At 41.4% G+C, this 25,988-nt stretch overlaps 1 protein-coding gene and 2 non-coding genes across 5 annotated transcripts in view; 2 read left to right on the top strand and 1 right to left on the bottom strand.

The window, feature by feature from the left end:
* The window catches only part of ILRUN (inflammation and lipid regulator with UBA-like and NBR1-like domains), a 131,658-nt gene that overhangs the window by 83,062 nt on the left and 22,608 nt on the right, over positions 1–25,988 (bottom strand). The window lies entirely within an intron of this gene.
* LOC128595242 (small nucleolar RNA SNORA11) lies at positions 7,156–7,286 on the top strand. Its single transcript, XR_008382886.1, has one exon. It is a non-coding gene; the product is annotated as a small nucleolar RNA SNORA11 (small nucleolar RNA).
* LOC128595230 (small nucleolar RNA SNORA49) lies at positions 22,603–22,734 on the top strand. The gene has a single exon (XR_008382877.1). It is a non-coding gene; the product is annotated as a small nucleolar RNA SNORA49 (small nucleolar RNA).

Raw genomic sequence — 25,988 nt, 5'->3', positions numbered from 1 at the left:
CTATAGTCTCAGCTACTCAGGAAGCTGAGGCAGAAGGATCACTTGAGTCCAGGAGTTTGAGGTTGCTGTGAACTAAGCTGATGCCACGGCAATCTGACCTGGGCAACAGAGTGAGACTGCCACAAAAGGAAAAATTTTTAAATTAATATAGGTTGCTGTGAGTCCTGTGACATCATAGCACTCTACCAAAGGCGGTAAAGTGAGACTCTGTCTCTACAAAATAAATAAATAAAAGCAGTTCTCAAAATTATACCCTTATTCACAGCAGTATTATTCACAATGCCCAAAAGGTAGATGCACTCTAAATGATCATCAAAGGCCAGGCGTGGTGAGTCACGCCTATAATCTTAGCACTCTAGGAGGCCAAGGTAGGTGAGTTTGAGATCAGTCTGAGCCAGAGCAAGACCTCATCTTTAAAAAAAAGAAAAAGAGGGCGGCGCCTGTGGCTTAGTCAGTGAGGCGCCGGCCCCATATGCCGAGGGTGGCGGGTTCGGACCCGCCCCGGCCAAACTGCAACCAAAAAAAAAAAAAAAAAAATGGCCGGGCGTTGTGGCGGGCGCCTGTAGTCCCAGCTACTCGGGAGGCTGAGGCAGGAGAATCGCTTAAGCCCAGGGGTTGGAGGTTGCTGTGAGCTGTGTGAGGCCACAGCACTCTACGGAGGGCCATAAAGTGAAACTCTGTCTCTACAAAAAAAAAAAAAAAAAAGAAAAAGAAAAAAAATCGCCAGGCATTATAGCAGGCACCTGTAGTCCTAGCTACTTGGGAGGCTGAAGCAAGAGAACTGCTTGAGCCCAAGAGTTTCAGGTTGCGACGGCACCTGTGGCTCAGTGAGTAGGGCGCCGGCCCCATATACCGAGGGTGGTGGGTTCAAACCCAGCCCCAGCCAAACTGCAACCAAAAAATAGCCGGGTGTTGTGGCAGGCACCTGTAGTCCCAGCTGCTCGGGAGGCTGAGGCAAGAGAATCACATAAGCCCAACAGCTGGAGGTTGCTGTGAGCCGTGTGACGCCATGGCACTCTACCGAGGGCAGTAAAGTGAGACTCTGTCTCTACAAAAAAAAAAAAAAGAGAGTTTCAGGTTGCTGTGAGCTGTGATGCCATAGCACTCTCCCGAAAGTGACAAAGTGAGACTCTGTCACAAAACATCAAAAAAAAAAAAAAGATATGCATTAGCAAAATGTCACATGTGTACGTGTGCATATATATAAAATACATATATATTTGTATATATATGAATAGCATTCCGTCTTTAAAAGGACATTCTGACACATGCAACATTATCATTAAACCTTGAAGACATGGGTGGTGCCTGTGGCTCAGTGAGCAGGGCGCCGGCCCCATATACCGGGGGTGGTAGGTTCAAACCCGGCCCCGGCCAAACTGCAACAAAAAAATAGCCTGGCGTTGTGGCGGGCACCTGTAGTCCCAGCTACTCGGGAGGCTGAGGCAGGAGAATCGCCTAAGCCCAGGAGTTGGAGGTTGCTGTGAGCTGTGTGATGCCACGGCACTCTACCGAGGGCAATAAAGTGAAACTCTGTCTCTAAAAAAAAAAAACTTGAGGACATTATGCTAAGTGAAAAAAAATAGCTCAGTCACACAGGTCAAAATATTATGAGTCCATTTATATGGACAATGTGAAATTGTTTAATGGGTACAGAGTTTCCAATTTGGGAGATGAAAAAGTTCTAAAGATTGGCTGCATAGGCTCGGAGCTCATAGTTCAGTGGTTAGGATGCAACCAGGTTTGAACCCAGCAAAGGCCTGCTAAACAATGACCATTGCAACAAAAAAACAGCCAGGCATTGTGGCAGGCGCCTGTAGTCCCAGCTACTTGGGAGGCTGAGGCAAGACAATCACTTAAGCCCAAGAGTTGGTGGTTGCTGTGAGCTGTGACACCACGGCACTGTACTGAGGGTAATACAGTGAGACTCTGTCTCAAAAAAAAAAAAAAGATTGGCTGTACAAAAATTTGAATATACTTCTATGGAACTGTACACTTAAAAATGGTTAAGATGGGAAATATTACCTAAATTTTACCACAATTAAAAAAACTCAGATGGGACTAACAGGCTTCATTAGAAATTTAGAATTACTACTAAAAAGAGAGTACCTAAAGGTTTCTTTTGGGAGACAGAGTCTCACTACATTGCCCTTGGTAGAGCGCCGTAGCATCGCAGCTCACAGCAACCTCAAACTCTTGGGCTTACGAGATTCTCTTGCCCCAGCCTCCCAAGTACCTGGACTACAGGCAATGTCCGGCTATTTTTTTGTTGCAGTTGTCATGCAACAACTTTAGCTGTCCCGGGTCAGGTTCAAACCTGCCAGCCTCGGTATATATGGCTGGTGCCATAACCACAGTGCTACGGGCACTGAGTCTGTAAAAAAATCTCTAAAAAACAGCCTGGTGCTGTGGCGGGCACCTATAGTCCCAGCTACTTGGGAAGCTGAGGCAAGAGAATTGCTGAAGCCCAAGAGTTTGAGGTTGCTGTGAGCTGTGATGCCACAGCACTCTACTGAGGACAACATAGACTATGTCTCCAAAAAAAAAAAAAAAATTATAGAGTAAAATCCACTCATTTCAATCGCATGAATTAGTGGTTTTTAGTAAAATTACAGAATTGTACAATCACCACATTTTAGAATATCACCATGTTTCGGCATATTTTCTCATCCCAATAATATCCCAATCCCCAGAACAGATGAGTAAGTTACGTGGCAAAGGGGATTTAAGAGGTCACTAATCAATTGACCTTAAAATATGACTATTATCCTGGATTATCCAGCTAAACCCAATGAATCACTTTCTTAAAGAGTGGAAGAGGGAATCTGAAGAGGGAATCAGGTAGATGGCAGCATGAGGACCCAGCCAGGCCCCTGGAAGGGGCAAAGCCAAAGAAACAGATTCTCCAAAATAAACAGGGCCCTGATGACTCCATGATTTTAGCCCTGTAAAACCCATTTCAAACTTCTGACCTAAAGAACTGTTCAGATAATAAATTTGTGTGTTTTTAAGCTACATAACTTGTAGTAACTTTTTACAACATTAAAAAATAGTATAATGGCTATATATTTTTATTCTTTCTACTTTACTATATATTTGAAAATATCCATAATAAAAAGAAAAAATATGAAAATGAAGGCAGAATAAGATTATTAAATGTGTCTTTTTTTTTTTTTTTTGTAGAGACAGAGTCTCACTATACCGCCCTCAAGTAGAGTGCCGTGGCGTCACACGGCTCACAGCAACCTCTAATCTTGGGCTTATGCGATTCTCTTGCCTCAGCCTCCCAAGCAGCTGGGACTACAGGCGCCCGCCACAACGCCCAGCTATTTTTTTGTTGCAGTTTAGCCGGGGCTGGGTTTGAACCCGCCACCCTCGGCATATGGGGCCAGCGCCCTACTCACTGAGCCACAGGCGCCACCCTAAATGTGTCTTTTTTGAGGTGGAGTCTTGCTATGTTGCCAAGGCTGGTCTAAGAACTTCCAGACTCAAGGGATCCTCCCATCTCAGCCTCTGTGAAACCAGGACTACAGGTGTTGCACCACTACACTGGGCTCAAAGTGGTACTTAGTCATTTCCGTCATAACTCTGCTTCCAAGAACTCAAATTTTCCTTCTCAGATGCATATCTAGAAATAACTCCCATTCTTGTTACCCCCTGAATTTAACTGTCATGGTTACTTCATGAAATGGCAAACAATCACTAGATCAGTGATAAATGAAATTTTTGAAAATTCTGGAACACTGGCACAGGAGATACGAAAAAAATATGATACCCAAAAAGTCCAAGAATGACAAACAAAATACATAATTCAAAGCTATCTTCATAAACAAAAAGTTTGTGGTTCACTGTTGTTCATGAAACTTTCTTTTGGACATGGTTTAAAATAGCAGTTATGAAATGATCAGGTAAATCTATTAATTAAGCATGGCTTTCAAAAGTTTGTTTACCTAACAGAGAACTTACTGAAATGTAAGCCAGCAGTGATTACATGTATCTCATCCTACAACCTCCTAAGAAAGCTATTTTCTTAAAAATAAAAATAATAAAAAGAAAGCTATTTTCTAAAATATACTAGGAACTTTTCTTTTTTAATTTTTTTAAAGGAAAAAGGTACCAAAACCTAAAATTGTTCACTAATATTCCATCCTCAAATTTAGCTTGTTTCTGTATAGAGAAAAATACATAGGTTTTAAAAAAGAATACTACACACATCTTTTGCATACCCCTTGGATTAAAATGTATCACGCCTGTCTAATATTTCTTGCCTTTGAGATTTCCTGATAGTGTACTATAGGGACTAGCTTCAAAGTCTTCAGTTTTACATTTCCTAAAAAATAATGCTGCCTATAGTATCAGCATACTGCACGTCCAAAAAGGCACATAAAGATACACATCTAAGGGCGGCACCAGTGGCTCAGTGAGCAGGGCGCCGGCCCCATACACCGAGGGTGGCAGGTTCTAACCCGGCCCCGGCCAAACTGCAACAACAACAAAAAAAATAGCTGGGCGTTGTGGCGGGCGCCTGTAGTCCCAGCTACTCGGGAGGCTGAAGCAGGAGAATCGCCTAGGCCCAGGAATTGGAGGTTGCTGTGAGCGGTGTGACACCACGGCACTCTACCAAGGGCGATAAAGTGAAACTCTGTCTCTATAAAAAAAAAAAAAGATACACATCTAAGAGAAAATCTGTAGTCCTATGCTATCAGTCTCATTCTCTCCTCTAAGAAAAAATAAGATTTTTTTTAAATTGGCTAGATTCTAATATATGATGAACAAATGCAATGTTACCAACACTACCAAAGAATGCCATATAGCATTTAAACTCTGACCCCCAATCATTCATTCTACAGTCACTTGATCTCCAAGTACTTTATGGATATATTTGGCTGCTTCTCGGTATATGTGAGATATCTTTTTTCTTTGAGACAGAGTCTCATTATGTTGCCCTCAGTAGAGTGCTGTAGCGTCACAGCTCACAGCAACCTCAAACTCTTGGACTTATGCAATTGTCTTGCCTCAGTCTCACAAGTAGCCAGGATTACAAGTGCCTGCTACAACACTCGGCTATTTTTTGGTCAGAACTCTCATTGTTGTCTGGCAGGCCTGGGCTGAGTTCAAACCCACCAGTTCCAATGTATGTGGCTGGCGCCTTAGTCACTGAGCTACAAGTACTGAGCCCTTTTTTTTTTTTTTTTTTGAGATAGTTTCATTATGTCGCCCTCGGTAGAGTGCTGTAACATCACACAGCTCACAGCAACTTCCAACTCTTGGGCTCAAGTGATTCTCTTGCCTCAGCCTCCCAAACAGCTGGGACTTGCAGGCACTCACTACAATGCCCAGCTATTTTTTGCTGCGGTTGTCACTGCTGTTTAGCTGGCCCCATCTGGGTTCAAACCTGGCAGCCTTGGTGTATGTGGCCGGTGCTGTAACCACTGGCTATGGATACCGAGCCTGAAATAGATACCTTTTAGAAGCCAGCAACTATATACTTATAGCTGGAGAACTAAATTAAATTACATGGAATTTGAATTACACGGAATTTGGAAAAAGCATATAATAAAAGCAGATTTTATGATAATTCACAAACCTGAGAGAACAGGTCCCTTTTTCTTTTACAACTAATAAAATGCCAGTAGAAATAGGTCAGATTGCTGTCATTTTCCATAATAACTAATCACTGAGCACAAACAAGATACGATACAACATTTAAATAATATTTCCCATAAAAGTCCTGTTATACTTGCAAACAATCTCACATACTCTGTTCATGTTTTCATGTTCAGATGACAAGCAGTCAGGCATGAGACAACTCATCCAACTATGGCATTTCCTATACATTACAGAATAAAAGGATTTTTTAAATTAGTTACTTCACATGATACTGCAAAATTATTACCAGTTAAAGTACTACTAAAAATATAAATTTCTAAAGCATCCAAAGATACATGAAAAAACTATCCAATTTGATTTACAAAGAAAAAATACTAAAAACTTAGAAGGAAAAAAATCTTTCTGTAAGCTTTTCTGATTCTTCCTTAAAAAGATTGTCTTTTGGGCGGCGCCTGTGGCTCAGTGAGTAGGGCGTCGGCCCCATATGCCAAAGGTGGCGGGTTCGAACCCAGCCCCCGCCAAACTGCAACAAAAAAATAGCCGGGCGTTGTGGCGGGCGCCTGTAGTCCCAGCTGCTTGGGAGGCTGAGGCAAGAGAATCGCGTAAGCCCAAGAGTTAGAGGTTGCTGTGAGCCGTGTGACGTCATGGCACTCTACCCAAGGGCGGTACAGTGAGACTCTGTCTCTACAAAAAAAAAAAAAGATTGTCTTTTAAAGACAGAAAAGCAGTACAAATCCCCAAATAACATAAACATAGGAAGGAGTTTATGTATTTCAAGCTTCACAAAGGTCAATGAGATCTATCTGTTCAATACTCTTTTTTGGATCCTATGGGGCTGAAGGTAAAGGCAAATACATTTAGGTTTACACTGTTAAGATATACTAAAAAATGACCCAAATTTGGCTCGGCGCCTGTAGTTCAAGCGGCTAAAGTGCCAGCCACATACACTGGAGCTGGTAGGTTCAAATCCAGCCCAGGTCCGCCAAATAACAATGACAACTACAACCAAAAACTAGCCGGGCGTTGTCGCAGCTGCCTGTAGTCCCAGCTACTTGGGAGGCTGAGGCAAGAGGATCGCTTAAGCCTAGGAGTTTGAAGGTTGCTGTGAGCAGTGATGCTACAGCACTCTACACAGGGTGACAGCTTAAGACTCTGTCTCAAAACAAACAAAAAAATCCAAATTTTGCTTTCTTCATCATAAAGTCCTTTCATGACTCTAATTTGACAAGTTCTATTTAAAAATTAATGTCTTGGCTCATGCCTGTAATCCTAACACTTTGTGGAGCCTAAGTGGGAGGACTGCTTGAGACTACGAGTTCGAGACTAGCCTGGGCAACATAACAATGCCTTGACTCTACAAAAAAAAGAAAAAAACTTAGCCAGGCATGGTGGCACATGCCTGTAGTCCCAGCTACTCAGAAGGCTGAGGTGGGCAGATATCTTGAGCCCAGGACTTTGAAATTGTAGTGAGCTATTGTAGAGTGCTACCCACTGCACTCTAGCCCAAGTAACAGAGCAAGATCCTGTCTCAAAAAATAAAATTAAGGGGTGTGCTCAGAGCAGGGGGCCTGAAGAATGGCTCCACTGTTTACAACACACCCAACAGGAATCTAGGGTCTTTGTGATAAAGGGCAGCACAAAACTTGTGGTCTCCTGTGAACAAATGCCCTACATGTGGGGAGAAAAGAAAAGTAGTCCTTAGGCAGACTTCCACTTGTGGGGAGATAAAGTACGCATCCTTTCTCCTATTCCTCAGTAAAACAAAAAACCCTGGACATTATATGTAAAACGACAGTAAGACTCTGAACAGTGGAGAGTGTATGTATATATATACATATATGTGTGTATATATACACACATAAGGACCTTGGGGCCTGAGGAAAGACAGTGGTGAGTTTCTGGGTTTTCTTTTTGACTCAGGCAGACTTTATGCCTAAGAAGCTGGTAGCCTGGAAATACCAATGACACAGACAAGTAAAGCCACAGCAAAAGCCTTCTCTCTAGCCAAAGAACCAGGAAAGGGGCAGCTTAATAAAATAGAAAACTTGAGACAATAACTATTCTAGCCAAATGTCACAGGAAAAACTGGCCCACCTATATCCTCATGAACAAAGAGCAAGTAGGGCAGCAAGACTTCCACCCTCAGAAGGATCAGGTGAGATGCTGGGATACATCCACAGAAGGAGTGTGACAGGAAAACAAGGAGGGAACCTGGACTTTCATCTCTGCTGGCAGTAGTGAGTTATCCTTCTGACACCACCCCACCAGTGTCAGCAGAGACCATGTGGGGCGCCAAGATTCTCACCACTGCCCAGCAGTAGCATGAAGTATCCCTTTTCTGGTATCACCAGGCTGCCTGGGGACCTTGGATTCTACCTTTACCTGCCAGAGTGGTGTCAGAGAAAGCCAGCTGAAACAAGGTTTGAATAAGATATAGGTTGGGTGCAGTGGCTAGCGCTGGGAGGCCAGGGCAAGAAGATCACTTGAGTGTGGGAATTCCAGCCAAGCCTGAGCAAAAGTAAGACCTCATCTCTACTAAAAAATAGAAAAGTTAGCCAGGTATGGGGCAGGTGCTCATAGTCCCATTTACTCTATAAGCTAAGACAGGAGGGTCACTTAAACCCAGGAGTTTGAGGTTGTAGTGAGCTAGGCTGATGTCACCGCATTCCACCCACAGTGACAGCGAGACTCTGTATCGAAATACATATATATATGCATGTATATATGTACATATATAATTTAAGCAAAAAAAATATAGAAGATATAAAGAAGAGCCAAATGGAAATGTTAATACTGAAAATGCAATAACCAAAATAAAAAGCTCAGTGGATGGGCTCAATAGCAAAATGGAGGGAATAGAGGAAAGGATCAGTGAACAACAGATAACTACCCAATTCTGGACAACTAAAAGAAATAGACTGAAGAAAATTGAACAGAAACTCAGGGACTTAAGCCAGCACTAAAAGAAAAGAACTAAATGGCCAGGCGAGGTGGCTCATGCCTATAATCCTAGCACTCTGGGAGGCCCAGGGGAGTGGATTGATGAGCTCAGGAGTTCAAGACCAGCTTGAGCAAAGTCAAGACCCCTGTCTCTACTAAAAATAGAAAAACTGAGGCAAGAGGATCACTTGAGCCCAAGTTGGAAGTTTATAATTGTATAGATAGAGGAGAGGGAAAGGAATAAAGGGAGATATGACTTCTATAAAAAAAATAAAATAAAATAATTAAATTAAATTAAATTAAAATATTTATGAAAGAATACCAATAAATGAAGATGAGAAAGCAAAATTAGACATTAACCTCTTTATAATCACCTATGCAATGATCAATTCAGGAAAGGATCATCGATACGAAACAGTTGGAAGAAAGATTATTGGGAAACAAAATATTATCGTCTCAAGAGTCACCTCCATAGATAATTACAAATAAAAACAGGTGGGTACAATCTTAACCAAATATTCAATTTTGGCATAGTCAAAAGCACAACGAACTAATTTGCCTCCTGATGTGATGTAACAGAAGACACAGCATCATCCATGTATTATTTCCTTTTTTTTTTTTTTAATCTAGAACAAATCTCTCACTTTTTTCAGGTATTTTATGACATTAAATTTTTTTTTTCAGACAGAGTCTCACTATGTCACCCTTGGTGGAGTGCTATGGCATCACACCTCACAGCAAACTCAAACTCTTGGGCTTAAGCAATTCTCTTGCCACAGCCTCCCAAGTAGCTGAGACTACAGGTACCCACCACAACGGCCAGCTATTTTTTGGTTGCAGTTGTCATTGTTGTTTAGCTGGCCAGGCTTGAACCTGCCAGCCTCGGTGTATGTGGCCGGTGCCCTACTCACTGAGCTACAGGCACCACCCCATCCATGTATTATTTCTAACAAAAAGAAATGTTTAAACTAGCTGGGCACCAAGGGCACATGCCTATAGTCTCAGCTATACTTGAGCTCAGGAATTAAGAGACCTTGCCTCTTATAAGGAAAAAAATAAAGGGGAGGGAGGTAAAAAAAATAAAATAATAAAATAAAATAAGGAAAAAAATGTTTAGACTGAATCTAGTCAGGAAGAAACAATCAGACTAATCGACAACACAGACTATGCCAGGCATGGTGGCTCACACCCATAAAGTCTAGCCTCTGGGAAGCTGAGGCAGGCAGATTGCTTAAGCTCAGGACTTCAAGACCAGCCTGAGCAAGAGCTAGAGCAAGAGCAAGAGCAAGACCCCCTCTTGACTAAATAGAAAATACTAGATGGGTATTGTGGCGGGTACCTGTAGTCCCAACTACTCGGAAAGCTGAGGCAAGATCACTTGAGCCCAGGAGTTCCAGGTGGCTGTGAGCTATGATGCCATAGCACTCTACCTAAGGCAACAGACTGAGACGCCATATCAAACAAAAAGCAAAACGATATAGAATAATCTAGAGGACAACCACCTGGACTCTTAAAAATGTCAATGTCTGGGGCGGCGCCTGTGGCTCAGTCGGTAAGGTGCCGGCCCCATATACCGAGGGTGGTGGGTTCAAACCCAGCCCCGGCCAAACTGCAACCAAAAAAAAATAGCCGGGCGTTGTGGCGGGCGCCTGTAGTCCCAGCTACTCGGGAGGCTGAGGCAAGAGAATCGCTTAAGCCCAGGAGTTGGAGGTTGCTGTGAGCTGTGTGATGCCACGGCACTCTACCGAGGGCCATAAAGTGAGACTCTGTCTCTACAAAAAAAAAAAAAAAAAATGTCAATGTCTGGCTCGGCGCCCATACCACAGTGGTGATGGCACCAGCCACATACACCAAAGCTGGTGGGTTCGAACCCAGCCTGGGCCAGCTAAACAACAATAACAACTACAACAAAAAAACAGCTGGGCGTTGTGGCAGGTGCCTGTAGTCCAGGCTACTTGGGAGGCTGAGGCAAGAAAATCGCTTAAGCCCATGGGTTTGAGGTTGCTGTGAGTTATGACGCCACGGCATTCTACGGAGGGTGATGTAGTGAGACTCTGTCTTAAAAAAAAAAAAAGTTAGTATCATAAAATACCCCAAAAAGGTGAGAGATTTGTTCTAGATCAAAGAAAACTAAAGGTAAATGACAACCAAACATAACTTGAGTTCCCTGGAACAAAAAAGGAAAAAGTTAGAAAAGGCACTTTGGGGACAAATGGGATATTTAGATATGGGTTATATATCAGATAATACTATTGTTTCCATGTTAAATTCCACCATGGTGACAAAGATATTGCAGTTTTGGAAGATGATGCCATTGTTCTCTGAAGATATTATCTGCTGAAGGCCTTAAGGAAGAAATGTCACAATGCCTACAATTTATCTCAAATGGTTCAGAATAAAAAAAGTATAAAACGGGCGGCGCCTGTGGCTCAGTCGGTAAGGCACCAGCCCCATATACCGAGAGTGACGGGTTCAAACCCGGCCCCGGCCTAACTGCAACCAAAAAATAGCCGGGCGTTGTGGTGGGCGCCTGTAGTCCCAGCTACTCGGGAGGCTGAGGCAAGAGAATTGCTTAAGCCCAGGAGTTGGCGGTTGCTGTGAGCTGTGTGAGGCCACGGCACTCTACTGAGGGCCATAAAGTGAGACTCTGTCTCTACTAAAAAAAAAAAAAAGTATAAAACTGGGAGGCTCAGAGGAGTAGGGTGCCAGCCCTATATGCCGGAGGTGGTGGGTTCAAGCCCAGCCCCGGCCAGAAACTGCAAAAAAAAAAAAAAGTATAAAACCCATAAAGAGAACTCTCATATAATGTTGGCAGGAATGCAGAAGAGTAGTTATTATGTAAAACAGATAACGCAGATTCATTAAAAGTTAAACATAATTTTACCATACAAATTAGCAATTTCTTTGCTCTTTATCTACCCAAATGAAATTTTAAGACACAGTCTTACAAGTGAAATGTTCACAACAGCTTTGTTAACAGCCAATAAATTCAAACAACTCAAATGACCATCAACTAGTAAATAAATAAACTAAATGTGATATGCATGTAAAGCTATACAATGGAATATTTCTCAGTCATAAAAATAAAAAATAGCAATATATGCTAAAACACAGAGGAACTTCAGAAACATTATGCTAACTGAAGGAAGCCAGATACAAGATTATGTTATTATATAGGTCCATTTATATAGAAAGTGGAGAAAAGGTAAATCCTTAGAGACTGAAGGAGCACAGTCCACTGCACCCTTGTAGGTGAATCAGTCTCATTTGTGCTCCTTGAAGTTACAAGACCCTGAGAAGGGACATTTCCAGTACTTGGGCTAGATGTGAGTTTGGGGGGATATTCTCCCCCAGCTCACATAAGCGACTTTGCTGAAAAATGCAGGCAGTCACGCCTTTAAGGAAAGAATATCCTGGAGGGCTCTTGCCAGGTTTAGCTGGAGACGGAGCATCTGCCTTGGGCAATGGACCATTGCATTTAATCCCCTACCTCTATTTACACAAAAACTTTTAGTTAATCATATACAGAAGTAGGCGTACAGAACAGACAACCCTGCCCTTTGTGGTTCATCTCCATTGTTGTTTATCTCCAAACAAGATGTTCTTGGTTTAGAAAGGTGTGTACGTACTTTACTGGATTAACTCTGATAAGGCATCTTTACCTTTTGTCTCCCTTGTTCTTGGATTATTTCTATCTGATGATTTTGGGTATATGAGAATGTGAATGAGAACAGCCATTTGCTGCTGTGCCTGAGCCAGCACCAGCCATCCCTTAATAAATCATTCATTTCGTCTGCAGTGTCTGCCTCCGTGTCTCTGACTAGGCCAGTGGACAGCAGCAAGACAGAAAAAGATTAGTGGTTGCCTGAGGCTGTAAGTGGAAATGAGGTAACTGTAAACAGAAGAAATCCTACTAGAATGATGGAAAAAAAAATTTTTTTTTTAATTGAGGTGGGGACTTGCTCTATCACCTAGGCAGTAATATGATGGCACTATCATCATAGCTCTCTGTAACCTTAATTTCCCAGGCTTAAGCCATCCTTCCACCTTACTCTCCCAGGTAGCTGGGAATACGGGCACACATTACCACATCCACCTATTTTTCTACTTTTTTGTTTTTTATAGGTAGGGGCTTGCTAAATTACGAAGGCTGGTCTTGAATTCCTGGCCTCAAGCAATCTTCCCACCTCTGTCTCCGATGGGATTACAGGTTTGACACCCAGCCAGAAAATGGTCTAAAACTGGATGCAGACCTTTATAAACTTACTAAAAGTCACATTTTTAGATGGGTTAACTTATTGTTTATAAATTATACTTCAACAAAGGTACCTAAAAATATGACAAAGCAAATGCAGCAAAACAGTAATAATTGATCAAACTAAAGAGTATAGTCACTGTGTTAATCTTCAAGTTTTCTATGATCAAAAATCTTCAAAAAAAAAATCTTCAAAATAAAAAGCTGGATGAACTCTGCAAAATACACATGTACATACCCTAAAGTTAGTATTTCTAACTGCAGATTACCTACAGGAGATGAAGGACTAGCACAGCTCTAGACGGTTTTAGGATTAAGTAACAGAGGAGCACACTGATCCCAAAAGCCAATTTTTATTCAAGTATTTGATTAACTGGCATTTTGTTCCTCTACTTAATATTATGTTTTCCTACTTATATAATAATACCATATTCATTGTAGAAAATTTTAAGAATTAAAGTGAAAGCACAAAGAAGAGAACAAGAGCTCTAATCCCATCTGGGCAAAGGAAAATTATTTGTATATAAGATCTTTATAACTTGATCAGTTATTCAACTGGCATACCAAATTTTATATCGAAACACATAAATCATAAGAATGAAAAGGTGGAATAAAAACTTTTAGATGTAAATTCAGTATTTCCTCAGCTTCCAATTAAAATGAAAGCTTTGTTTTTATCACCATGAGGACACACACACAAAAACAAGACTGAACACTAGATGCATGCATTGATTTCAGCTTTCTCCCCAAACCCTCTCAAAATACAGATGTGAGGAACAAGAAAAGGCATAAATTCACAAGGCACAAGAAAAAAGTAAACAAATGAAGCAACACTAGGGGTATTAGAAAGTAGATACACATGTGACCAAATCATTTACCCGACCTGAGAATGCTGAATCCTCCTCAGCCAGCAGTGAGAAAGTAGAGAAGCAACCAAATTTACAATCAGGATTCCTGAAAGGTTCAGGAATAAAAAGCACCAGGTACCCTACAAGTGAGGGTAAAGATACAGACAAAAACAAAACAGGTTATACATTTGCCTAAACCCAATAGTTAGGCCTCAGATCTCCAGTTTTTTTTTTTGAGGAAGAATGGAAGTCCAAGTTCTAGCTTTACTTTTTTCTTTTAAATTTCACAATATTAAACAAAGGAACGCAAAAGTTTTTCTTAGGGTGGTGCCGGTAGGTCAGTGGGTAGGGCACCAGCCACATATGCTCAGGCTGGCAGGTTCGAACCCGCCCGGGGCCAACTAAACAGCAATGACAACTACAATAAAAAAATAATTGGCGTCGCAGGTGCTTGTATTCCCAGCTACTTGGGAGGCTTAGGCAAGAGACTCACTTAAACCCCAAGAGTTGGAGGTTGCTGTGAGCTGTGACACCACAGCACTCTACCAAGAGCAACATAGTGAAACTATCTCAAAAGAAAAAAAAAAGTTTTTCCTACATGGATACCCTATAAACTGCATATCTTTAATAATTGCCCCACCCTGGAGGAAATGGGTGGGGCTGTTCAGTCTTCAAATAATAAATCCTACAGTGGCAGTCAGACCCAAGGCTTCTAATCCTCTTTTGTGTCCTCTTAAATAGGAATATATGATTCCTTTATATTCCACCACATATTGAAGGTAAAGCATTGATGAGAGAAAAAGACTTAACCAAACAAATAAGAGAAAGTAAACTGAAGAAAACAATGCTGAGATCTCCCAAAAGACAGCAAATATTTCATCAAAAGTGAAAAGACAATTAGGCAGTCAGACCAGATAACTGAAAAATAGAAGCTCAAAGAAAAGAGAACAGAGAAAATGAAGAGAAAGTCAAAGAATTAATTCAAAAAATTTCCCAAGAAGAGGACAGAGTTTCCAGATTGAAAGGCTCACCAAACCTGAGCACAATATACGAAAATACATGCAGAAAAGCACACCATCAAATTTCAGGACATTGGAGACATAGTAAAGTTACCAAAAGCTTTCAGAGAGTGATGACAACAGGATTCATTCAAAGAACAAAGAATCAGAATAGTATCACATTTCAAGATTACGACTGAAAAGCAAAAAAGGATCAGTACCTTCAAAACTCTGATAAAAATATTTCCGACCTTAAAATTACTACCCAGGCAGCTAGGGTACCAGCCACATACACTGCAGCTGGTGGGTTCAAACCCAGCCTGGGCCTGCCAAACAGCAATGAGAACTATAACAGAAAAATAGCTGGGCATTGTGGCAGGCGCCTGTAGTCCTGACTACTTGGGAGGCTGAGGTAAGAGAATAGCTTAAGTCCAAGAGTTTGAGGCTACTGTGAGCTGTGACGCCATCGCACTCTTCTACCAAGGGTGACATAGTGAGACTGTCTCAGAAAAAAAAAAAAAAAAAAAAGTACTACCCAAAACTGGGGTAGCAACTAAGTATCAGAGTAAGATACTGATAGTTTCAGAATGAAAAGGTTCAAATTTTATCTCCCCTGCACTCTCAGGAAGTTAAAAAAAAGGGGGTCCAGCAAACAGGGGCTCCAACAAAGGAGGAGAAAAATCTCAGGGTGAAAACTGTACAGCAGACCAATAGCTCAGCCCATCTGGATCTGAGTAGGACAAATGCGCTAGAATTCTTCAAAAAGATAAAACTGAAAGAACTAAAGTGTCTGAATCTACTGAGAAGAGAACATACAGGCGGTGAGAGTCTGAGGATAACCTGATTAAAAAAAATATCTAAGAAACAGCAGACCAAAAATCCAGACAATTAATACCCTCAGGGCAGCAAAAGATTATACAGAAAAGGAAAGGTAATCCAAGTACACTAATGGCTCAAGGATAGATAGGCTCTTAAGTAGTTACAATAGGACCTATAATAAAAACTGATTTAACCAAATTACAAATAACTAAAATAAGAGAACAGGAAATAGAGTGAAACTAACAACTATTATTGTGATGATCAAACTTCCAAATCTTTACACATATTAATCTAGCTAATCCTCAAAAACTGACATTGTCTTTATGCTAGAGATGAGAAAACCAAGGCACAGAGACAGTAAGTAACTTGTGAAAGGTCACACAGTTATAAGTAGCAGAGGCTGTGAACTTTGCTCTTAACTACCACATGGGATATTAAAAAGAGAAATCCTGGGCCAGTCCCCATGGTTTATGCCTGTAATCCTAGCACTCTGGAGGCTGAGTCAGGCAGATTCCCAGAGTTCATGAAGTTTCAGACCATCCTGAGCAAAAGCCCCCCATCTTTACTAAAATGAAAAACTAAGACAAGAGGATTGCTTGAGCCCAAGAACTCAAGGTTTCTGTGAGCTATGATGCCACAGCACCCTATCCAAAGAGAAACTGTGTCTCAAAAATAAATAAATAAATAAATAAGAGAAATCTTCATCTCAACTGATACTGGTTAAAAATTTTTTTAAAAATTTGAGAAAGGTTAAAAACCCAAAAATAAGCTGAAAGGGTTGAAGCCTCTGGGAAGTTGTAAGAAAGAAGACTTAGGGTGGCGCCTGTGGCTCAGTGAGTAGGGCGCCGGCCCCATATACCGAGGGTGGCGGGTTCAAACCCAGCCCCAGCTGAACTGCAACCAAAAAATAGCCGGGCCTTGTGGCAGGCGCCTGTAGTCCCAGCTTCTCGGGAGGCTGAGACTGGAGAATTGCTGAAGCCCAAGAGCTAGAGGTTACTGTGAGTTCTGTGACATCATGGCACTCTACTGAAGGCGGTAAAGTGAGACTATCTCTACAAAAAAAAAAAAGAAAGAAGACTTAGGACCCCTTGTTCCTTTTAACCAGGCTGTAGAAGTACTTTACTCTTTAAGGTATGTACATTTGGAACTTGGATAAAATCAAAATTCAATAAGAAAATGTATTTTTAAAACAACACCAGTAAGGGCGGTGCCTGTGGCTCAGTTGGTGGGGCACTGGCCCCATATACCGAGGGTGGCGGGTTCAAACCCGGCCCTGGCCAAACTGCAACCAAAAAATAGCCAGGCGTTGTGGCGGGCACCTGTAGTCCCAGCTACTCGGGAGGCTGAGGCAAGAGAATCGCTTAAACCCAGGAGTTGGAGGTTGCTGTGAGCTGTCTGAGGCCACGGCACTCTACCGAGGGCCATAAAGTGAAACTCTGTCTCTACAAAAAAAAAAAAAAACACCAGTAAGGGCGGCGCCTGTGGCTCAAAGGAGTAGGGCACGGGCCCCATATGCCGGAGGTGGTGGGTTCAAACCCAGCCCCAGCCAAAAACTGAAAAAAAAAAAAAACCACCAGTAAATAAACATTAAAACTCTGACTTCCACCCTGAAAAACCAAATAAGCACACCAATGCAAAAGAAGAAAAAGTGTAAAAACAAACAAAAAAAATATAAGAGCATTAGATATATGATAAAAATATAGCATTTCAAATCATTGGCGAAAATGTGAATTTTTCAATAAATGGGAAAACTAATCTGGAAAACATGTTAAGATATTGATTTACTATCACATCACCATATAAATTTCAGCTTTATAAAATATTTAATATGTAAATTATGCAATCATAAAGAAAATAGAGGACTATTCAGATAACAATTAGGGGAAAGAGTTTTAAGATTAAAAACAAAAGTAAAAAATCAAAAAAGAAAAGACTGCTAGGCTGGGTCCGGTGGCTCACGCCGGTAATCCTAGCACTCTGGGAGACCAACACGGGTGGATTTCCTAAACTCACAGGTTTGAGACTAGCCTGAGCAAGAGCAAGACCCCATCTCTAAAACTAGCCAGGCGTTCTGGTGGGTGCCTATAGTCCCAGCTACCAGGGAGGCTGAGGCAAGGGAATTGCTTGAACCCAGGAATTTGAGCCTGTTAAGAGCTATCAAGGGTGACAAAAGGAAACTCTGTCTCAAAAAAGTAAAAAGATAGTTGGATTCAACGTCCTAAAAATTCATCAAAAAAGTGCCACATTGGGCAGCGCCTGTGGCTCAAGGAGTAGGGCGCTGGTCCCATATGCCAGAGGTGGCGGGTTCAAACCCAGCCTTGGCCAAAAAAAAAAAAAAAAAAAAAAGTGCCACATTGGTGGAGCACAGTGGCTCACTCGTGTAATCCTAGCATTCTGGGAGGCCAAGGTGGGAGGATCCCTTGAACTGAGGAGTTTGAGATCAGCCTGAACAAGAGAGAGACCCCCTTCGACACTAAATACAGACAAATTAGTCAGGTGTGGTGGTGGGCGCCTGCAGTCCTAGCTACTGGAGAGGCTGAGGCAGGAGGATTGCTTAAGCACTGTAGTTTTCGGCTTCTGTGAGCCAGGCTGACACCAAGGCACTCTAGCCTCGGGCAACAAAAGTGAGACTCCCTCTCAAAGAAAAAAAAAAAAAAAAGTGCCGCATAGTAAAAATATAATAACCAAATTTAAAGATAAACTAGAAGAAAAGCAAGAATTTAATAAGAAGCTATATCCCTTAACATACAAACAGTCCACACAAATCAATGAGAAAAAGAATTAACAATCTGATTGGAGTGAAGGGAGAAACACAAATAAGTCACAAAAATATAAAAATGGCCAAAAATAAATGGGAATATAACCAACCTCATTCCTAATTAAGGCAAAACAAATTAATACATTTTTAATTCATCAGACCAATGACAAAGTAAAGACATAATTCTTGGGCTGATTGATAATGTGGCAAAACTCTTGTTCATTAACAAGGAAGTAGTTAAGTAAAATATGGTCAGCCACAACGGAACACCATGCACCCATAAAAAAAAAGGATGTTGGCAGTGTCCATAGCTCAGAGGGTAGGATGCCAGCCGCATACACCAAGGCTGGTGGTTTAAAACCCGGCCCAGGCCAGCTAAAACAACAACGACAACTACAATGACAACAAAAAATAGCCAGGCATTGTGGCGGGCGCCTATAGTCCTGTTACTTGGGAGGCTGAGGCAAGACAATCGCTTAAGCCCAAGAGTTTGAGGTTGCTGTGAGCTGTGAAGCCACACCACTCTACCCAGGGTGACAGCTTGAGGCTTTGTCTCAAAAAAAAAAAAAAAAAAAGGATGTTGCTCCCAGTACACCATGAAGTTTAAAAATCAAGTTAGAGAACAATATGTATAGTATGATCTCATTTGTGTGTATCGGGGGGTGGATTAAGATGAGATGGTGGTGTACCAACAGAACATGCTCTCCCACTTAGAAAAATATCTTGACAACTGAAATGGTCCAGCCTCAAATCTATATTTAAAAATATATCAAAGTTCATTTTAAAGCACTGCAATGGAGAAAATTTCCTAACTAAGTCTAACCTTGAAGACTTAAGACATCTATCAGGGACTACTTTCATGACTTCCAACTATTAATACAGAGGATGGTTCTTTTTCAGAAAACAATAAAGGAAATACATGAGGAGAATGAAGTATAATAACTTATTAGCATGCATAAGGACTCTGTGACCACTCTGATCAAATACATCCCTACAAAGGAACAGAATGTCTCTACAAATACAACAATGGCCACTTCTAGAGAGTGGGATAAGAGAGGGCACAGAGATTTATTTACTATGTAAAAATTTCATATGAAACATTGTTTTTAAGATTATACATTGACAGCAAACTGGGAAAATATAATAAATATCAATTTTTAAATAGACAAAGACCCCCAAAAGGCAGGGACATTTAAAGGTGATTTTAAAATAAGTAGAATAGCTGTAAAACAAAATGAACTTTAATATGCAATACAAGCTACAATATGAAATCAACTGTGAAAACATGCGAAAGTAAAGGAACTAGTAAAAAAAAAAGCCTATACTACTACTATATGTTTTATTTTTGCTTTTTGTTTTCTTAGAAACAGGGTCTTGCTTCATCACCCAGGCAGCAGTGGCCCAATCACAGCTCACTGTAACCTTGACCTCCTGGCCTCCAGTGATCTTCCTGCCTCTGCCTCTCAAAGTGCTAGGATTACAGACAAAAGCTACATACCAGCCATACTGTGTTTACATTTATATAAAATGTCCAGCCAGGATCAGCAGCAATCCCTGCCACTTGGGGGGGCAGATATTGTAGGATCTCTTGACCCCAAGAATTCAAGTATAGCCTTGGACAATACTGGAAGATTCCATTTCTTTAAAAAAAGTCCAGAAAAGGCAAATCTGTAGAGATAGGTAACAGAACAGTGCTTGCTTGGGACTAGGGGTAAGGGTGGATACTGACCAAACTGACACAGAGAATTTTACTTGAGTAACAGAAAAATTCTAAAACTGGATTGTGATAATAGCTGCACAACTCCATATTTACAAAAAAAATCACTGCACATTTTAAAATAGGTGAATTTTATAATATGTGAATTATACCTCAATAAAGCAGTTGCATTTTTTTTTAAGTTTATTTATTTATTTATTTTTGCAGTTTTTGGCCAGGGCTGGGTTTGAACCCACCACCTCCGGCATATGGGGCCAGCGCCCTACTCCTTTGAGCCACAGGAGCCGCCTAAGCAGTTGCATTTTTTAAATGGAGACAAAGCACCACCACATCCATGGGATTTGCTTTACATTATTGTTCTTCTGTGGAAAATATGCAAAATAATGACTGTGAAATCTAAGTTGTGGGTACACAGAATTTTTTATGCTTTTTATTCAAAATTTAAGTGCAAATATAAAATACAGCCATCTCATATAAATATGCAAAATAATGACTGTGAAATCTAAGTTGTGGGTACACAGAATTTTTTATGCTTTTTATTCAAAATTTAAGTGCAAATATACAATACAGCCATCTCATATAGAGAAAACACAAAATAAAACAAGTCACAGTTTATCAAATAAATCTACCCACTAAAGATAATACAATTCCCAGAAAGCAGACTTTCTACTGTTATAAAGATTAAGGATATTCTTCATGGAGTTTTTCTGGCAATATTAAGAACCTTCATAGGGTATATTTTTGACCTGCGAATCCCACTTCTAAGAATCTAAATACTTGGGTTATATGTTACAATAAAAAAAGAATTAAGAGAGCAGGGCGCGGTAGGCTCACACCTGTAAACCCAGCACTGTGGGAGGCTGAGGAGGGAGAATTGCTTGAGCTCCAGAGTTCAAGACTCGCCTGAGCGACAGTGAGACCCCGACTCATGAAAAAAAATGGAAAAACCCAGCCAGGCGCCGCGGTGAGTGTCTGTAATCCCAGCCCCTGCGGCTTCCAGAAGCTGAGGCATCGGGGTGCCCGCAGCCCGAGTCTGAGGTTGCGGTGAGCTACCACGCCCACTGCACTCTGCTCAGGGGCATAAGGTGGGACCCTGTCTCAACAACAACAAAAAAAGTAAAGAAATAAAAAATAGGGCGGCGCATGTGGCTCAGTCGGTAAGGCGCCGGCCCCATATACCGAGGGTGGCGGGTTCAAACCCAGCCCCGGCTGAACTGCAACCAAAAAATAGCTGGGGGTTGTGGCGGGCGCCTGTAGTCCCAGCTACTCGGGAGGCTGAGGCAAGGGAATCGCTTAAGCTCAGGAGTTGGAGGTTGCTGTGAGCTGTGTGATGCCACGGCACTCTACCGAGGGCCATAAAGTGAGACTCTGTCTCTACCAAAAAAAAACAACAAAAATATATATATATAAACAAACAAAAAAAGAAATAAAAAGCAACGAAATAAAATTTTAAAAAGCCACAATAAAATTAATTTAAATTAAAAAACAAACCAAAAAAAAAGAATTAAGAGAGATGTAAATAATTAGGCAAATGAGCCGTCCGCGCAGAGTCCCCAGTCAGCGGCGCCTCGGACCTGCCTGGCGGCCCGATGCTTCCGCCCCCGCCGCCGCGGGCCGGCCTGTGCGCTTAGTGCCCGGCTTAGGGCCCCCGAGCGCCGGCGGGGGCGACAGCGGCCTCAGGCCCCGCAGAGACTGAACGGCTGGAGAACGAGGCGGCGGCCGCAGGGAGGAGAATGGGAGCTAACCAGTTAGTGGTGCTCAACATGTACAACATGGTTGGGCTGCTGTGGATCATTCCTTTTCTTCCATTAAGTCTGCTGCATATATGAAAATATGGTAGTTGACCACCTCCCTACATTGACCATCTCCTTCAGTTGATGTAATGTTTGTAGACTGGACATGTACCACATGAACTCAATGGAAGACCACCTCTGTAAGTTGTATCTTGACTACTTGGACTGTGTAACATACAATATTAATTTACCCTCTATAACTTGACCAGTTCAGTTCACTCTACAACAAGAGGTAGAAACCGTGAACTTTGCTCATTAGTTGTATTATTTTTTTCTTTAGTATAAGTTTTTCATGTCGTATTACTACTGTATGTTAAATCAGGCCTAATGTCCTACTGTTGATCATGTGTTGGGAAAGATTTTTCAATGTGAAGGCGGATGACTGAAAAATTTTATATTGAATTGAGACATAATGGCCCAAAGGAAAGAACTCAAAGAGCTGACATTGAAGGAAAAGGTCCATCTTTTACATTTTCTAGAAAGCAGCAGCCAGAGAAAGACAGCAGAACATTTTGGTGTTAGCAAGACCACAGTTAGCAACATTCAAAAACATAAACATGGGCAGCGCCTGTGGCTCAGTCGGTGGGGCGCCGGCCCCATGTACCGAGGGTGGCGGGTTCGGGCCCGGCCCGGCTGAACTGCGGCCAGAAAATGGCTGGGCATTGTGGCGGGCGCCTGTAGTCCCGGCTGCTCGGGAGGCTGAGGCAAGAGAATCGCTTGGGCCCAGGAGTTGGAGGTTGCTGTGAGCTGTGTGATGCCACGGCACTCTACCGAGGGCCATAGAGTGAGACTCTGTCTCTACAAAAAAAAAAAAACCCAAAAACATAAACATGAGTACTTAGAGAAATACAGTAAAGACAGTGGACTCCTCAGCCTTACTCCAGGGGCTTGTGCCTGTCAAGTGCCCTGGCATTGTCTGAGGATAGACAAGCAAGCATACGTCCCTCCCCAGTAAGACTCTGCTATCTTTTGGGGCCTACAAGGTGAGCTGACAGTATATTCTAGATGGAATCCTCTTTTTGTGACTGATGGCTAATGTTAATGAGGCAGTACATAGAGACACGGGTGAACAGTGAGTGAGAGATGATGCAGATGTACAGAAGACCCAGAAGAGAAATCTCAAACTTGGTGTTAGTTTGCAGCACACACCTCATGTCACCCGGAACACAAATCAAACAGTTTTGTTATGGAATAATGTCTTATCCACAAGTATTAGAATGTGTCAGAGGTTTCCTAACACGTCTGTAAAAAAAAAAAAAAAAAAGACAGTGGAGACCCACAGCGGACAAAGAGGAAAACTTTCCTGGATGAAGTCAATCAAGCCACATTAAGCTGGTTCAAACAAATGAGGACAGTTAATGCCCAGATCTCTGGGCTGATGATTCGAGAAGTGGCAAAGAAATTCGCGCAGGAATTTGGGATGGCAGATTCCCAAGCATCAAGTGGTTGGCTTGAAAAATTTAAACTATGAAACAAGATCTCCCAGGAAGTCTTGTGTAGTAAATCCAATGACGTTTCAGCAGAAGTTGTGGAAGAGACTCCGAAGGAAGAGGATTGTCTGGCATCTGATAATGCAGTTGAAGTCATTTGCTGCAGAAAAATGCCCAGGTATGCTGAGTGGTGTGGCCAGCATTCAGAATGCTTTTGGCACTTACATTTGTAGTAAGAGACAGGTCAAGATTGACTCTTTCTTCAGAAAGAATAATTAAACCATGAGAAAACAGTAATTGTATTGATTTTACATGATACTGTCTGTATGATTTTACTGTTTTGATTATATATGATTTCTTATGATATTCTCTAATAAATGTTGTATAAGAAAGTGAAAAAAAATAGGAGAGTGAGCTGATAAGTATAATAGTGAAAAATTAAAGAAATCAACAAATGACTGCTTTTAAAAGTTACAGGACCTCCAAATAATGGAATACTAATAGTCATGAAAAACAGACATGAAAACATAACTACAATATATTTAAGTGAAAAGCTGGTTATAAAGCAATATGTATATGATTATATTTTAATTTAAAATGTTAATATATAAATCTGTATATACATATATATGAACACAAACTAAGAGCAGTGATTAGCTTTTAGTTTTACTAGTAGCTTTTCTGTCTTCCTTAGACATTCTGAATTTGCTGGGTTTTTATATTCAACATTATTACTTTTATAATCAGGGGTAAAAAACAAAACTTTGTTTCCCAAGAAGGTAAACCTCTTTATGGAAAATAGACAAAAGACAAGTTTAGTCAATTCAGAAAAGAAATATAATGGATTCTTAGCACATGACAGTACTCATTAGAAATGACAAAATAGGGCAGCGCCTGTGGTTCAGTGAGTAGGGCGCTGGCCCCATATACCAAGGGTGGCGGGTTCAAACGCGGCCCCGCCCAAACTTCAACAAAAAATAGCCAGTGTTGTGGCGGGCACCTGTGGTCCCAGCTACTAGGGAGGCTAAGGCAAGAGAATCGCCTAAGCCCAGGAGTTGGAGGTTGCTGTGAGCTGTGTGATGCTGTGAGCTGTGTGGCACTGTGTGGCACTCTACTGAGGGCAATAAAGTGAGACTCTGTCTCTACAAGGAAAAAAAATGCTTAAAAATAAAAATAAAAGAAATGACAAAATGCAAGCTAAAACAAGATCACATTTTTGACCTATAAAACTGAAAAGAATATTTAATTGTAATATGCTTTACTGATGAGGTTATGAAAGAAATACTCATTACAGTAGTGGCAGATATACAAACAAGTCCATTCTTTATGGGGAAGACAATTTAGCAATTAGTATTAAGAGCATTAAAAGCCATGTTTATCTTTAGCCCAGCAATCTAATTCAAGGTATAAATTCAGGAAATAATTAAATATCTAAGTAAAGATTTAGCTACAAAGACGTTCAATACTGAGTTTATATTGACAAAAAATTGAAAATAACCTGAATATTAACAAAAAGGCATTTGAAGTTAGTCTATATCCATGTAATGGAATACTACAAAGCCTTTAAAGTATGGAATTATATTTATTAAGACTGGGAGGGCGGGCAGCGCCTGTGGCTCAAAGGAGTATGGCGCCAGCCCCATATGTTGGAGGTGGCGGGATCAAACCCAGCCCCAGGCAAAAAAAAAAAAAAAAAGAATGGGAGGGTGGCGCCTGTGGCTCAGTGGGTAGGGCGCCGTTTCCTGCCACTGAGGGTGGCAGGTTCAAACCCAGCCCCAGCCAAACTGCAACAAAAACTAGCCGGGCGTTGGGCGGCGCCTGTGGCTCAGTGAGTAGGGCACCGGCCCCATATGCCGAGGGTGGCGGGTTCAAGCCCAGCCCCGGCCAAACTGTAACAAAAACAAAAAAATAGCCGGTGTTGTGGCGGGCGCCTGTAGTCCCAGCTGCTAGGGAGGCTGAGGCAAGAGAATCACGTAAGCCCAAGAGCTGGAGGTTGCTGTAAGCCATGTGACGCCACGGCACTCTACCAAGGGCGACAAAATGAGATTCTGTCTCTAAAAAAAAAAAAGGTTGATTGTTTTTAATTCTGGGGCCTGTAAGTATAGTTTATTTACTTTTTTGATTATCAGTACTTTCCAACTTAATCTGCAATGAAAATAGTTTATATCAGAATAAAACAATTATTATTTAAAAAATTTAAAAACAAAAATAACTGTGGTGTAATACTATTCATCCACAAAAAAGATGGACTTTACATCTTTCGTATTTATCTGAAAGGAGCTGAAAAACATTGTCCTTAGTAAAAGTACCTGAAGAATGAAAAAACAAGCATCCCATATACTCAATACTAATTTGAAACTAATAGAAAAACAACAAAAGGTCTACATAAGAGGAAAAACACAATTAAATTCAAGAAGGGGGGAAGGGAGATAGGGACCAGTAAGCTTCCACCTAAAGGGTACAATGTAGGAGTATATGGCACACTTCTGGGTGAAGGACTCAAGCATAACTTGGACTCTTCCTAACAAATGCAAACAATGTAACTTACTTGTATGTATCCTTATATTATTCCAAATTTAGGGAAAAAATGGGCAGAATAAAAAATATTTTTAGGGGTCGCCCACTCCTATAGATCAGTAAGTAGTTAGGGTGCCAGCCACACACATGGGGGCTGGCGGGTTCGAATCCAGCCCAGGTCTGCTAAACAATGACAACTGCAACAAAAAAATAGCCAGGCTTTGCGGCAGGTGCCTGTAGTCCCAGCCACTTGGGGGGCTGAGGCAAGGCAATTGCTTAAGCCCAAGAATTTGAGGTTGCTGT

The sequence above is a fragment of the Nycticebus coucang genome, chromosome 9 (assembly GCF_027406575.1).
Source record: "Nycticebus coucang isolate mNycCou1 chromosome 9, mNycCou1.pri, whole genome shotgun sequence".
Lineage (NCBI taxonomy): Eukaryota > Metazoa > Chordata > Mammalia > Primates > Lorisidae > Nycticebus > Nycticebus coucang.
This window is presented reverse-complemented; position numbering and strand designations above follow the sequence as displayed.